Raw genomic sequence first — 13,757 nt, 5'->3', positions numbered from 1 at the left:
GCGGATAAAATCGACGAGGCGTACAATCGTATCGGGCAGCGCGCGCACGAGGTGGTCACACTCGCCGAGCCACCGGCACCGCACGTAGACAAAAACGACGCGCTGGCCGCCGAGGTCAGCAGACTGCGGGAGGAAATTAAGGCTTTGAAAATCGGCGAGCATCGTCGACCGCGAAGACGCTCGAACTCTCTCACTCGACCCCGCCGCCGTTCCCGCTCGCGAGACAACCCGCGTCAGGACGGAATTTGCTTTTATCATGCGAGATTCGGCGATCGCGCCACGAAATGCACCATCCCGTGTAAGTGGAAGTCGGGAAACGACCCCAGCCGTCCGTAAAAGCGGCAGACGTCGACGGCTTGCGATCTCGCCGCATCTTTATCGTGGATCAGAGAACGAAAACTTCGTTCTTAGTGGACACCGGTGCCGACATCAGCGTTTATCCCCGAAGCAGGCTATCCAGGGACGTAAAGAAAACAGCGTACAAACTATTCGCTGCCAATGGGTAGCGCATCGCAACGTACGGCACTTTAGCGATGAAGCTGAACCTGTCCCTCAGACGTGCCTTCAAATGGCACTTCACGTTCGCCGATGTGCAAACCCCCATCATCGGCCTAGACTTCCTAAGTCATTACGGGTTGCTTGTGGACCCAAGAAAAAGATGCCTTCTTGACACAACAACCCAGCTAACGACCAGGGGATACGCCGCCAACTGCGAACAACATATGATTAAGACCGTAAATGAGGATTCGATCTACCACCAACTGTTGGCAAAATTTCCAGATCTAACGCGCCCACCGGCCTTTGGGCGAGAGAAAATCCGGCACGGCGTGGAGCACCACATAGAAACCACACCCGGCCCACCCGTATATTGCAAACCCCGCCGGCTCGCACCGGACCGTCTCAAGCAAATCAAGGCGGAATTTGCAACGCTTATCGAGCAAGGAGTCATGCGCCCATCGAAGAGTTCCTAGGCATCTCCACTACACGTCGTCCTAAAGAAGGATGGAAGTCTGCGACCTTGCGGTGACTACAGGGCGCTGAACGCCCGCACTGTTCCCGACAGGTACACCTCCACCTCACATACAAGACTTCGCGCAGCAGCTACACGGTAGGCGAATTTTCTCAAAAATTGACTTAGTGCGCGCCTACCATCAAATCCCAATCGCGCCTGAGGACGTTAAAAAAACCGCGATTGCGACACCATTCGGCCTTTTCGAGGCAACCAACATGATGTTTGGGCTTCGAAACGCCGCGCAAACGTGTCAACGTTTTGTCGATGAAATCACGCGAGGCTTAGATTTCGTATACGCGTACGTAGATGACTTCCTGGTAGCTTCAGAAACCGAGGAACAGCACCGCGAGCACTTGCGGATTTTGTTCGAACGTCTAAATCATTACGGCGTAGTAATCAACCTTGCAAAGTGCGAGTTCGGCGTTGATGAAATAGCCTTCCTAGGCCATACGGTAAACGCGCAGGGTATAAAACCGCTCGCCGATCGAGTAAAAGCCGTAAATGAAGCACCGCTCCCCGCGAACATCAAGGCTCTCCGCAGGTACCTCGGTATGATTAACTTTTACCGACGTTTCATACCGGGGGCAGCCAAAATCTTACAACCCCTCAACGATTTGCTGCAAGGGGCGAAAAAGGGCAACATGCCCATTACCTGGTCGGAGGAAGCCAAAACGAGCTTTAGCGAGTCAAAACGCGCCCTAGCTAACGCTACGATGTTAGCGCATCCTATACCTGGCGCGCCCATCAGCCTCGCTGTAGACGCGTCCGACTTTGCAATAGGGGCGGTGTTGCAGCAACGCGCGAATGACACTTGGCAACCGTTGGGTTTCTTAACTAAACCCTTAAATTCCGCACAGCGAAAATATAGCGCGTATATCCGCGAATTGCTCGCTATGTATACCGCGGTCAAGCGATTTAGACACGCCGTAGAGGGGAGAAATTTTATTATTTTCACTGACCATAAACCCCTCACTTATGCGTTCAGTCAAAATCCCGACAAGTGTTCGCCGCGACAATTCCGGCAGCTAGATTATATCGGTCCGATATAAGGCATATAAAAGGGCTGAACAATAATGTTGCCGACGCCCTATCGCGCATCGAAGCCATAGGAAAATCCGTGGATCACAAAACCCTCGCCGCCGCGCAAGAAAACGATGAGGAACTCCGCGACATCGTTAACTCCGATACATCCGCGTTACAGCTTAAGAAAATTCGTTTTCCGGATTACGACGCGGAAATATACTGTGACGTGTCAGGCGACATCGTACGACCGTACGTACCGAAAACCTTGCGGCGCGACGTATTCAATGCACTTCACGGACTTTCCCACCCAGGGATACGCGCGACTCAAAAACTCGTAAAATCGCGTTTTGTTTGGCCCGCGCTAAACAAAGATTGCCAAATATGGACACGGCAATGCATCCCGTGTCAACAATGTAAAATAACGAGACACGTATGAACGCCGTCCGGAACATTCGGAGAGCTCGCAGGACGATTCGAGCATATACATTTAGACATTATCGTCATGCAATACTCACAAGGCTGCCGATATTGTCTAACATGTATCGATCGTTTTTCACGTTGACCCCAAGCGATTCCTATACCAGATATGGAAGCAACGACCGTTGCCTCGGCTCTTCTTTCCACTTGGATAGTGCGGTTTGGCGTCCCAGCAAAAATAACAACAGACCAAGGACGCCAATTCGAATCCAATCTTTTCAAAGAACTATGCCGAATGCTCGGCATTAAGCATTTGCGTACCACAGCCTATCACCCCGCGTCCAACGGGATGGTAGAGCGCTTCCACCGGCAGCTTAAAGCCGCAATCAAATGCCACAATTCGAGCAACTGGGTCGAAAGCCTTCCCATAGTTCTTCTAGGCATTAGAACCGCTATCAAGGAAGACCTGAGCGCAACGGCAGCCGAAATGATCTATGGTACGGGCATACGATTGCCAGCGGAATTTTTCGTACCAGCAAAACAACCGGCCAACGCGGAATTCGCAAACCGTCTGCGAGAGCAAATGAGCGAGATCAGACCTCTGCCGACTTCACAACACGGCGAAAAGAAAACATTGATGTTCCGCGACTTACAAACATCGCCGTACGTTTTCGTACGTCACGACGCAATCGAAGGCCCACTGCAACCGCCGTACGATGGCCCCTATCAGGTTATACAGCGTAGGGAAAAAACCTTTACCATACGGGTGAAGGACAAAAGCGTGAAAGTCTCCGTAGACCGTCTAAAACCCGCCTTCATCGTGTCGGAAGATATTGAGCACCTAGAAAGGAGTGCACAAACCCACGACGTGTTTGTACCTAGGAAAATCTTCCGACCGCAAAGCAGCGAGCAAGCGCAACAAAGCGACGGAGACGCAAGAGCCCATTACACCACGCGTTCGGGCAGGAGAGTTCGTTTTCCCGACCGCTTTCAAGCGGGTTTGAATTAAGCGGTTAGCAAGGGCACCCCCCGCTAACTTAAGTAAGCCAACATAAAAGGAAGTAACGTTAACACTGGCAGGGGGGTACTGTAGCGGTACTCGTCGACAAAAATCATAATAGTTTTTGCCCAGTAAATCCGCTACACAAGAAACCGTGTTTACCCAAACACGAGCTAATTATAGATCCATCGACCTTAGGCGGTTCCGATCGTTAGTCCAAATCCATCGTTTTTGCCGTGTTCATAGACCCTCGAGTCAGCTACCCAAAAAGCCAACAATTGTAAACAAGGTCGAGAACTCGGCGCCCGTTGGGACGTTTCGAGAACATCTTCGAAATTCAAATCCCAACGCCTTTCGTCAACTCCAGCGGATATAAATATAGCGGACAGGATAGCGACGCATTCTTAGTTATCGAGAGACACGAGCAGCAGCAATTAACCGATACTTCTTCGCGCCGATCTATTAGCGACCGCGAACCGAGACGGCAAGTGTATTGTACGACTAGTGTACGCATTGGGTATATTCTAATAAACTACGTAGTTAGGTATACTCTGGTGTTTGTGAAAATTAATCCACACCTTATCACCTCACTGATGTATGGCCGCAGTTGCTCGCCCGGTATAGAACTCGAACGAACGAACCTACTTCTCTAAAAGAAGCGAACGAAATCAGGTACAGGGTGTCTCGACAACGGTCGGCAGGGAAACGATTCTACTTGCATAGGTAAGTCGAATATATAAAATAAAATTTTTCCATATGACACCTTATTCTGAAGAAAATCGAGTTTGAAAATTTGTTAAATACACTTGAACTTGCCTAATCGACAGAAGGTTGTTCAAAATAAATCGAAAATGTGGGATATAATTGAGGAGCTACGATTAAACGTGTTGGTGTATATAGTGATGAGACGAATTGATATTTGGTATAGTCAAATGTATTTAAAACTATTCGCAGTATAGAGTTGATCGTCGTTCGCTCAGTGTTGTTCGATATGCGTATACAAGGTAAGGCTTACGTTCGCTCGATACTAATTCGCTATAAGAATGCTCGATACTAACTGACTGTCTTAACGATCGTGTTCGTTTATTTATACTGGAGTACTGGAAAATTTAAATTCAACTTCGGTTGACGGTTACACGTAGCGGCGACATTGTTTTGCCCGGAGTTTGTTTATCGTTACGTTTTGTATGTCAAAACGGTGTCAATGTCTCAAGGCAAAACAACAACATGAGTCGCTCTTGATTCGCATCGTGCTCTGACTCATGTGCTGCTACACAATTTTTGCGTGGGATGCTTCGTTTCCAAAAAAAAAAAAAAAAAAATGAAACGTAAAAATGTATCAAACACGCATGTACCAGACCAATTCTTAACTAAATATATTAACTTATATAAACTATAAACTATAAACTATAAACTATAAACTTTATGTTTCGAATACGAGGCCTTGAACGGAGACCTCAAATTAGCCAAATATAATTAGCATACTTATATTAAGGAAATTTCCACATTCGGTTTTATCAAACACCCCTCGTATAAAAGAAAATCTTAATCTAAGGACATTTGCGACTTATTTTTTCACGCTACAAACCACCTCCTTGCCGATTGTATTACATTTACTGGAACACCCTGTATAAAAAGGAGAAAAAAGCTAAGAAATGAGAAGAAAGGAAGAAAGTAGAAAAAGAAAACAACGAACGAGCGAAGAGGGTAAGAAGGATTGGGGGTCCCTCCTCGATTCACCAAATAATTGATGCACCTTCGAGCCTCCGCAGGGTTCGACGTTTAATAATGGGGGTACAAGCCTCGCGGTTGCATCCTCGCCCCGTTCACGCGGCCTTCCAGCACCATGTTAAATTGGATCGTAGTGAAAAATGAACGGGATACTTGATCCAGTCGCTTTCTCTCTCTCTCTCTCTCACTCTCTCTCTCTTTCTCTCTCTCGCTCTCCCGTTTGCCATCGTTTTGGACGTCGTCGTCGTCGTCGTTGTTTAGGAGCTTCTATATTATGCCCGAACGTTCGCCGATAATGCGTGCAGGGGATCACAAGAAACGCAATCAGCCGGTTCTCCTCGACGCTTATTTTGTCGCGTCGCGTGCGCTCGTGAAAAACTGACCCGCTGCCGCATAGCTAACGAACGAGCTGCGCCGCATCGAAATTATTCATCCTCGCGGCTCGCTCGGATAACGAAGATGTATGCTTTGGGAATGGAAGCCGCGAAAGAGGGGGTCAAGAGTGGAAAAACGGACGCGTTATTAAATGGGTTGTTAAACGTTTGATGATTATGCCTCTGGGAATGAAAATTTCTTGTGCCTTTTTATCGAGAACGATAGAATTTTGCGAGATATGGCGTGTGATAGGAGAATACTGTTGTCGTTTTCTAGTTTAGAATTAGAGGTAGCTGTTGTTTGAAATGACGCCTTGAAATTGATCTTATTACGATTGTATAATTTTTATATCTCAATACTTCTTTTACTTTAACAAACAAGAATGATTCTTCATCATTTATGAAGATATTTATGAAGCAAAGAATCACGTAAACCGGTAAGAACTTTTTCATATCTTGTTCAAACCTGAAATATTTGTTAACGTTAGGAAGTTACAATTGGGTCGACGATGCCCGACAGAAGACAACAGAATTAAGTTTCAATATTTTGTGTCTCATAAACATCTTCAGTTTAATTCCTATACACAATGTGATTAAATACTAGCATTTATTACACACGAGTAATGTTAGGTATAGAAGAAATCTCAACAGTGAAAAAATAATTATTCTCTATAATAAATCATTATAATAAATCGACCTATTATCATATAAGTCAGGATATCGATGATATACTAAAACTAAAGGTTTAGATTAAAGACATAAAAAAAGAGAAACTTAAACCTCATTATGTGTTACACATTAAGTCTTCGGTAAATTTATCGAGAATGCCGGTTCAGTCAGGATAGCCGTATCGGTGTTTGATATTTAATTTAATTTGAAGTACTTCCAAATTGAAGATAGTTTAGAGTATTTCTAGTATTATCGATTTGAGGATAGCACGAGATCGTCACTGAGAAAGAAAGACGATAAAAACAAGAGGGGCAAATATTGATTGGATGTCATAAAAGCCAATTCGAGAGGAGTCATTCTAAAATATTACGTAAAAGGAGATTCATTCATCTATCGTTAAAGAGTTGTTATAAAATGTTATGTCAAAAAATATTTGTTTATTTCTTATTCCGAAATATCATATTATACCATTAAAACACTAGGATTCAAACTATTTTTTAGGCAAACGCGTTTTTAAGCAAAAATTACAGATACGAAACTCGATATTTCACAGGAAATTCGCCACTAAAAAATAAGAATAATAATAATAAAAATATTGTACTTTATACAAAATTAGAAATATCGTGGATTGGCCATTGGCCACAGCGCGTTTTATTTCTGTTTCAGCTCTTCCTACTTTCATCCCTAGTTGGCAAATCACGGCACGTCGGTGCACGGCCACATTTTTGGTTAGAAACATTCAAATTTCACGGAGTGAGCAGAAATAGCGGGATTACAGCGACCGAACGATAGCGCGGATTAACATTCCATCCGGCAATCGTGCGAGGTATTTCGATAATTCGACGGAGACGTGTCGTCGATCGTGATCGGCGAACGAATTCGCGAAACGAGGTGAACAGCGTGTCGAACCAATGTCCCACGAAACATTGATGTCACCTAGCCTATCTTTCTCTTACGTTCAGCAAGTTATCTCTTTTCTCCTCTCTTTCGCGCGATCACATAACATAACGTATTCCCTGGCACATACTTAATGAAAGGAATCGCCGAGAATGAACGACCGTTGGATCGTCTGGGGATTCGGTCGAAAATTCTTCGCGGATACTCGAATCGAAGTTTGGTCACGATCCTTCGATTTCCTTCGATTCGTGTGTTCCACGGTCTCGTCGTTACGATCTTGTCACTTATCGGGAAGATCGAAAGCTATTCATGGACGAGTATACGAAATCGGAGTCAAAAGTTGCAAGCATACGAAATTTAACTTTGTTTTATGCTTCGCATTTCTGTAGACTCTATTAGGACTTCTTTAACTCGTTTATTAGGTCACACTATGACTATTAGATTGCTGCATATCAAATCTAGTTTTACGAAATATAAAACTTTAATTTTATGTAGTTGATTTCTGAGTCACAGAGCTTCCTGAAAAATATCGAACTTTCGCTAAATATTGAATTGTAACATAAATAAGTTCGACTAAACCCGATATTTTTCTTTATTTGGCCGAACTTATTTACCTTGCAACCAACGAATAGTATACTTAATCAAGATAATCTTCATGTCGTTCAATATGTTTTTACTAACAAAATTTTATTAAATTATAATAAATGTCTTAAAACACCTTGACAAAACCCTATTTAGTCAAATCACACTAATAAAAATTAAATAATCGTTCAAAAATTGAAGTGTCCACAGTTGCAAAAACTGCTCGATCCACGGGTCAACGAAACATTTCAACCATAATCTTCGACTTTCAGCATGCATGCGATCGAACGCTGTCCGTATAGCTCCTTAACGGGCGATTCCGCGGCGAAGCATTTGGTCGTCGGCAATTAATCGAATAATAATACGAAAATAAGCGGATTTTTCCCGCGGCGCAGAGGTCTTTGAACCTTATACAGCAAAAGGTGCTTGGAGTTGCTTGGTATCACCGCGCGAGAATGTCGAATGGAATTACGTCAAGGGAAACATCCTACTCTTGCCGCGTTTACCGTTTCGCGTTCGACTCTCTCTTCTTTCTTTCCCTCCACTTTATTTCTTTCTTCTTCTAACCAACGAACAGGCCTAAAGGTTACAAACGCACTGACCCATGCGTGTCACCGTTATTCCCATTGATTTTTTGTCTCTCTCCCTCTCTCACTCTCTCTCTCTCTCTCTCTCCGCTCCGCTCGCCTATTGGTTCCAACTATGTGTCTTTGTTTCTTTCTTTTGTTCGAGTACGAAAAATCGGCGAGTTCGACGAGGAATCGAACTCCTCCCGTGGCACGTAGCACCAGCTTCGTGGCCTGAACTCTGGTGAACAAGGTGCACGAGGCAAGGCCTCTAGCCGACCACGGTTATTGGTTTACGATGCCACGAATCATACGTCATTATCCTATGTGGTACATGGGAAGCCGCGGTCATAGGTTTTCCAGAGAGCCTGCAGCTTGTTATGTTTTCCCTCTTTCTTCGACTGCCTCGTTTCTCGTTCGAGTCTCTGTCTATTCCATGTGGTATTTGCATGATTGGCGGGATCTAAGTTGCGTGATGATCGTCTATCGAACGCACCGATAACTAACCGAGCCGATCATCACCGAACGTACTTACATATCTAAGCGAGCGTAATTGGATAGAGAGACTGGATTTTCTTTGGGCAAGTTAATCTGAATTATTAAAGACAAAAAGACGATAGGCAAAGATTAACGTGGGATATTAACGCGAATTAGTGGAAATATCGAGGTGTTGTTGAAGATATGATTTGAAGAGTTTTGTTCGCGTAAATGAAAAGTATAGATGGCAACGATTCAGAGATTTATTACTTTGATTCAGCTTTTTATGTACTCTGTAACGATAAATGGTTTGGAAGATTACAAGTGGATTTTTGTACTTTGTATTCTTCTGGGCATAAAGAATTGGAATTTAAATAAATGTTCGTTTCACTTATCCGCTACTGATGTATTAACAATTTTGTTAAAACATGCGTGGAATTTAAAATTCATAATCCCGTTAAAGACAGATATGTTCTAAAAGTTTTGAACAAGAATGTACAAAAGATATTCACGATATTCTCAAATTTTCCACAATAACTTAACCTATACAACCCTCAGCCCTAATAATCGACTAAGACAGACGTAAACAACTCGATTCCTGCCCGATAAATCAGTAAATTGTTTGCTCCCCGTAACAGGGTTGTTTACGCGCCGTTAAATCGCGCCTACGAAATTTCCAGCGAGACGACGGCAAGCATCTCCCTCTCGATGCCAACTAAATCAACTAAAAAGGAACATGCCAGAGATTTCGAAGGGACGTTCGTTCCTTCGAGCCAGTTCGCCCCTAGACATTATCAAGGCCGTAGCATCCCCTCGAAGACGCTTCCCCTGCTTGAGGGATCGAATCGATCCTCAGGCTAGGGCCGTGCGAAGAATCTCGCCGAAGGGGAATGAATATGTATCCATTTCTGTCTGGTTGGTCGTTTACGATACAATGACGAGCCTGCTCGTCCCGCGACAGCCAAATTGAATCTTAATACACCCCCCGTATTTCTCGTCTCGTGATTCATCTTCGAGGATCTTATCGGTGGCGGAAATAGGGGATGTCACCCTTAACGAGATAATCGACTTTGGGTTTATCTTTCCGCGTTAACAGCGGTTCGGCGATATTGGAGACCGAAGGAGATCTTTCTGATTGAAGTGATTATTTCTGAGTTTGAAGAATTGAGAAAATTGTGTAAACCATGTATGTACATATATCACCGATTATATACAGGTAGAAAAGAACGTAATATGAGTAGCCACTTTGTTTTAGGGAAAATAATTGATTCGACATTTATTATATATATTGAACGTAGTCTATAAATTCTTTACTATATATCAGTTCTTAGGACACTGTGTTGATTGTGGGAAAGATATGTTTGATACTGTATGGAGTAGGGAGTTAATTGGTGAATTTGATTCGAATAGATGGATTTAGAGACGCGAGTTGAATGTTGAAGAGAATAGGTAGAGTGAACGTATTGTACAATGGCCAGTGCGCGAATGAGGACGTTTGTATTCTTGTGTTCGGTCGGTGTAGTTTTGAAGAACAAACGATGGTAGTTGATGAATGAGTTTTGTGCGTTAGTTTGATCGTATCTCTATTCATACGAATGTAAGTAACATCTCCTGATACGAATAATAAAATAAAGGAACGACTACATAATTGGAATGTAATAATAGTATTATGTTCGTTCATAAGTCTTTTTATCTGTGTAAATGTATTCATTATGTAGCACAGTAGAACTCTATTACGGTAATTTCATATAAACTTGACCCAAGACAAATATTTTACTGGTTAATTGATGTACATACAGTAGGAGTTCACGTTCAGATAAGACAATAAAATGACACTAAAATAAATAAATCACCATGTTTGTATAAGTATGTATACCTATCATGTTTCATTCCTGCAATCTTCAAATAGATAAATATATAATTATACCTTCCTTTAAATGATAAAAATCAGAATTAGTTTTGTCGAAGAATGCTTCTATACAGAAACTAGAAAAAACTAAAATCTATCATTTCGACAGATTTAATACTTGTTTCAGCGTCATTTCTCCAGTTATCTTCTCTCGCTGTTAATTCCCCATTATCTCACAACGACCGTCCTCATTTGTCCAAAGAACGTACATGCCATCGTCGTGTAACACATACTCGAAAATATCGGCCGCCAGTACAAGCCCACGGATTCGTATAAGTTACAGTATCATAAGTATCCTTGAACATGCAGTTTCTGTTCACGAAGCAACATCTTCCGGACCATCTACAAGGCCGCCATTCTCTCACAGCGGCTGTGGTACCGTTAACTCGGCGAGTTTTGCCAGTCGAGAACGAAACATCTATTAACATTAATAAGAAGAGGTGCCCGTAGGTGGTCCCTCATACAGAAGGACGTTTCCATGGGTTTTAGCCATGGAATCGAATGAACTCGATTAAGTCCTGAGATGCAGTTCTTTGAATTTCCTTTTGCAAGCGTATCTTGCATCGTTGAACCGCGTTGTCACCGTTGGACAAAAGAGAAGAATTTCGTAAAAATTCGATTGGTAGAAAGGCTTGAAAACGTCAAGTGAAACTTTAAAGAAACGTCAAGAGACAAAAATGGCTGTCGAAGTCCGACTTCCTACGTGTGCGCAACATACTTCAGTGAATACCAATGGAAGATAAAGAACGCCGAAGTGAATTCAGCCGCTTGACTTCGTCGTGATTTCAAAACCGTTATAAATTGGAATTTCTGTTTAGAGGAACAAACATGGCTGAGAAGAACGAGGGTTATGCTATGAAAGGGTAAGTCGTGTCTAAAATATCCACCTTGATCGATGTAACAGACGTGGGAATCGATTATATCTTTCTTATGAAACGTTCAATATTTATTATGTATAATATCGCTCAAAGGTGTCTAGATACTTGTTTACTTTGCTAAAATGTATTTTAATTACAAACTGGATGAAACAAATTTCCAGAAAAGTATAGGTTTGCTCATGAATCAAGTATAAAACTGCTTACGACAAATTTCTAGTTCATAAACGAGGAAGCTTGTAAATTTTGACAATGTCGCGAACTTTGACGTCTTCTTTGAAGGGAGATGATATATCGTTGGCCGAGTACACAAGATGAATAATAATTGTCTCGAGAGTTATGGATAGTAACGAGATTTCATATTTATGGGTTTATGGTAACGAAGTCATGGAACTTCTGCTTTTAAGAGATCCGAGTAACTACTATGCATCGCCAGCTGAAATAAAGTAACTGTATTCAAGGATAAAGTACCCGTAGCTTATGCCGATTAATATATGTACTTTCCCGCTTCTACTAGTAAATAGAGATAATAGCCTGCAAAAATATATTATTTAGTATTGTTATTCTTTAAAAAGAATTTAAAATATAAGATATCAGATTGGTGATCAGCTGTTGAATAAGACTCACCGTTATTGTATTATTTCTATCGTTCAGTTAGATATAATTATATCTTTCCTACTTTCTATTTACTGACACTTGCAATTCATTAACATATCGTTGCACCTTCTAATTCACTGCAGCAAACTTTTGCTTCTTCCTAATTCCAGTTGAGTAGACACTGTACGGAAGACGTCTACGGAATCGGCATAATCGACCGATCTAAACGAGTGCAGACTCCATGCCCATTGTCATGCGGACCCCGTAGGCTCATGGCTTTACGCGTGACTTCCCCGCAACTAGCAACAGCCTCAAAACGCCTCAAATCGTTTTACATGTTTCATAGTGAAACCCTTTGAAAGAAAAAATTGTATTTTAAAAGAAAGATTGAAAGTATCTATAAATTTGTCAGATAGAATATAAGAAATAACCTAGTTAACAGGTTAAACATTACTTCAAGTTTAACTCATCGCAGACCAGATTTATCGAAGCAACGATTTATCATAATGTTACAAATACTTTGTTCTTTAATTTCATAAAATTGTAGAATCTAGGTGAAAAAAACAGTAACGAAAAACATATCAATATCCCTTGAGTCCTTGAAATCTCTTTTCATAATTATAATTAGGAAATACGATTTGTTGGTATAAATCAATTGAAAACAGAGCTGCAAATGAAACGTTGCGATCGTGTAATGTTACTGCCTTAGCTGAAATTGTTCGAAAACTCGGAGGAAGAAGAATCGAACGACCATCACTACCAGTGGTCGCCTTACCTCGGCGTCCACCCACGAGAGGAACTCGCGAGACACGCTCACGCACGCTTACTCAGGCACGCACGCACGCACGCCTCGTGAGAACAACGCTCGTGCGTTCTCTCGATTCTATTGGCGCCACGCTGCAAACTTACCGAGCGTGCGAGAAGACGAACGGGCAGAGGGACGCAAGGGAAGAGAAGGAACGCGACAAATTTCCGTGCTGCTTGTCGCATATACCATTGTCCAAGGATACCAGCCGAGCTGGAGAACCGAGTGCATGGGAATAAAGGAAAATGTGCTCCCCGATCGGTTGACCGATCGACTGAAACTGTAAATCCCGCGGTACTACGTGGCCATTATATCAATAATCCTGTGTCTCCTGTTACCGTTTGTATCTTTCAGCCTGTTATAATGGTTAAGTACTCGTTTCTTAATAACACAGTTACCTAATATAATTTTAACTTTGGATTCGTCAACAAATTTCCAACATTTAAATAACAAAAGAATATTGGCAATCTTGCAAACTATAATCAGTGGAAGAAGATTTACGAGTTCGAATATTAGGATGAGACAGTGGAAATGAGTGAGAGTTAGAAATACGTAAGCTAAGTCCTTTTTCTGTAAAGTGAAAAAATAAATGAAATATATTTACGTATATATTAAGATAAGATACTTGTCATAAATCCTAATACATGTGGAACCTTACCAACCCCTATCAAAGACTTTACAACGTCACGTTGTTCACAGAAGTCATCGTATATCCGATAAAAGTAACTATCTTTGTTAGAATAAATCTTAAATCAGTGTTAATAAATAAATCACTCATTAAAGTGAATTGATATTTGTAATTCTGCAAAAGTCTTCGAACGAA

This window comes from Bombus affinis, chromosome 5, assembly GCF_024516045.1.
Source record: "Bombus affinis isolate iyBomAffi1 chromosome 5, iyBomAffi1.2, whole genome shotgun sequence".
NCBI classification, from domain to species: Eukaryota; Metazoa; Arthropoda; class Insecta; order Hymenoptera; family Apidae; genus Bombus; species Bombus affinis.
This window is presented reverse-complemented; position numbering follows the sequence as displayed.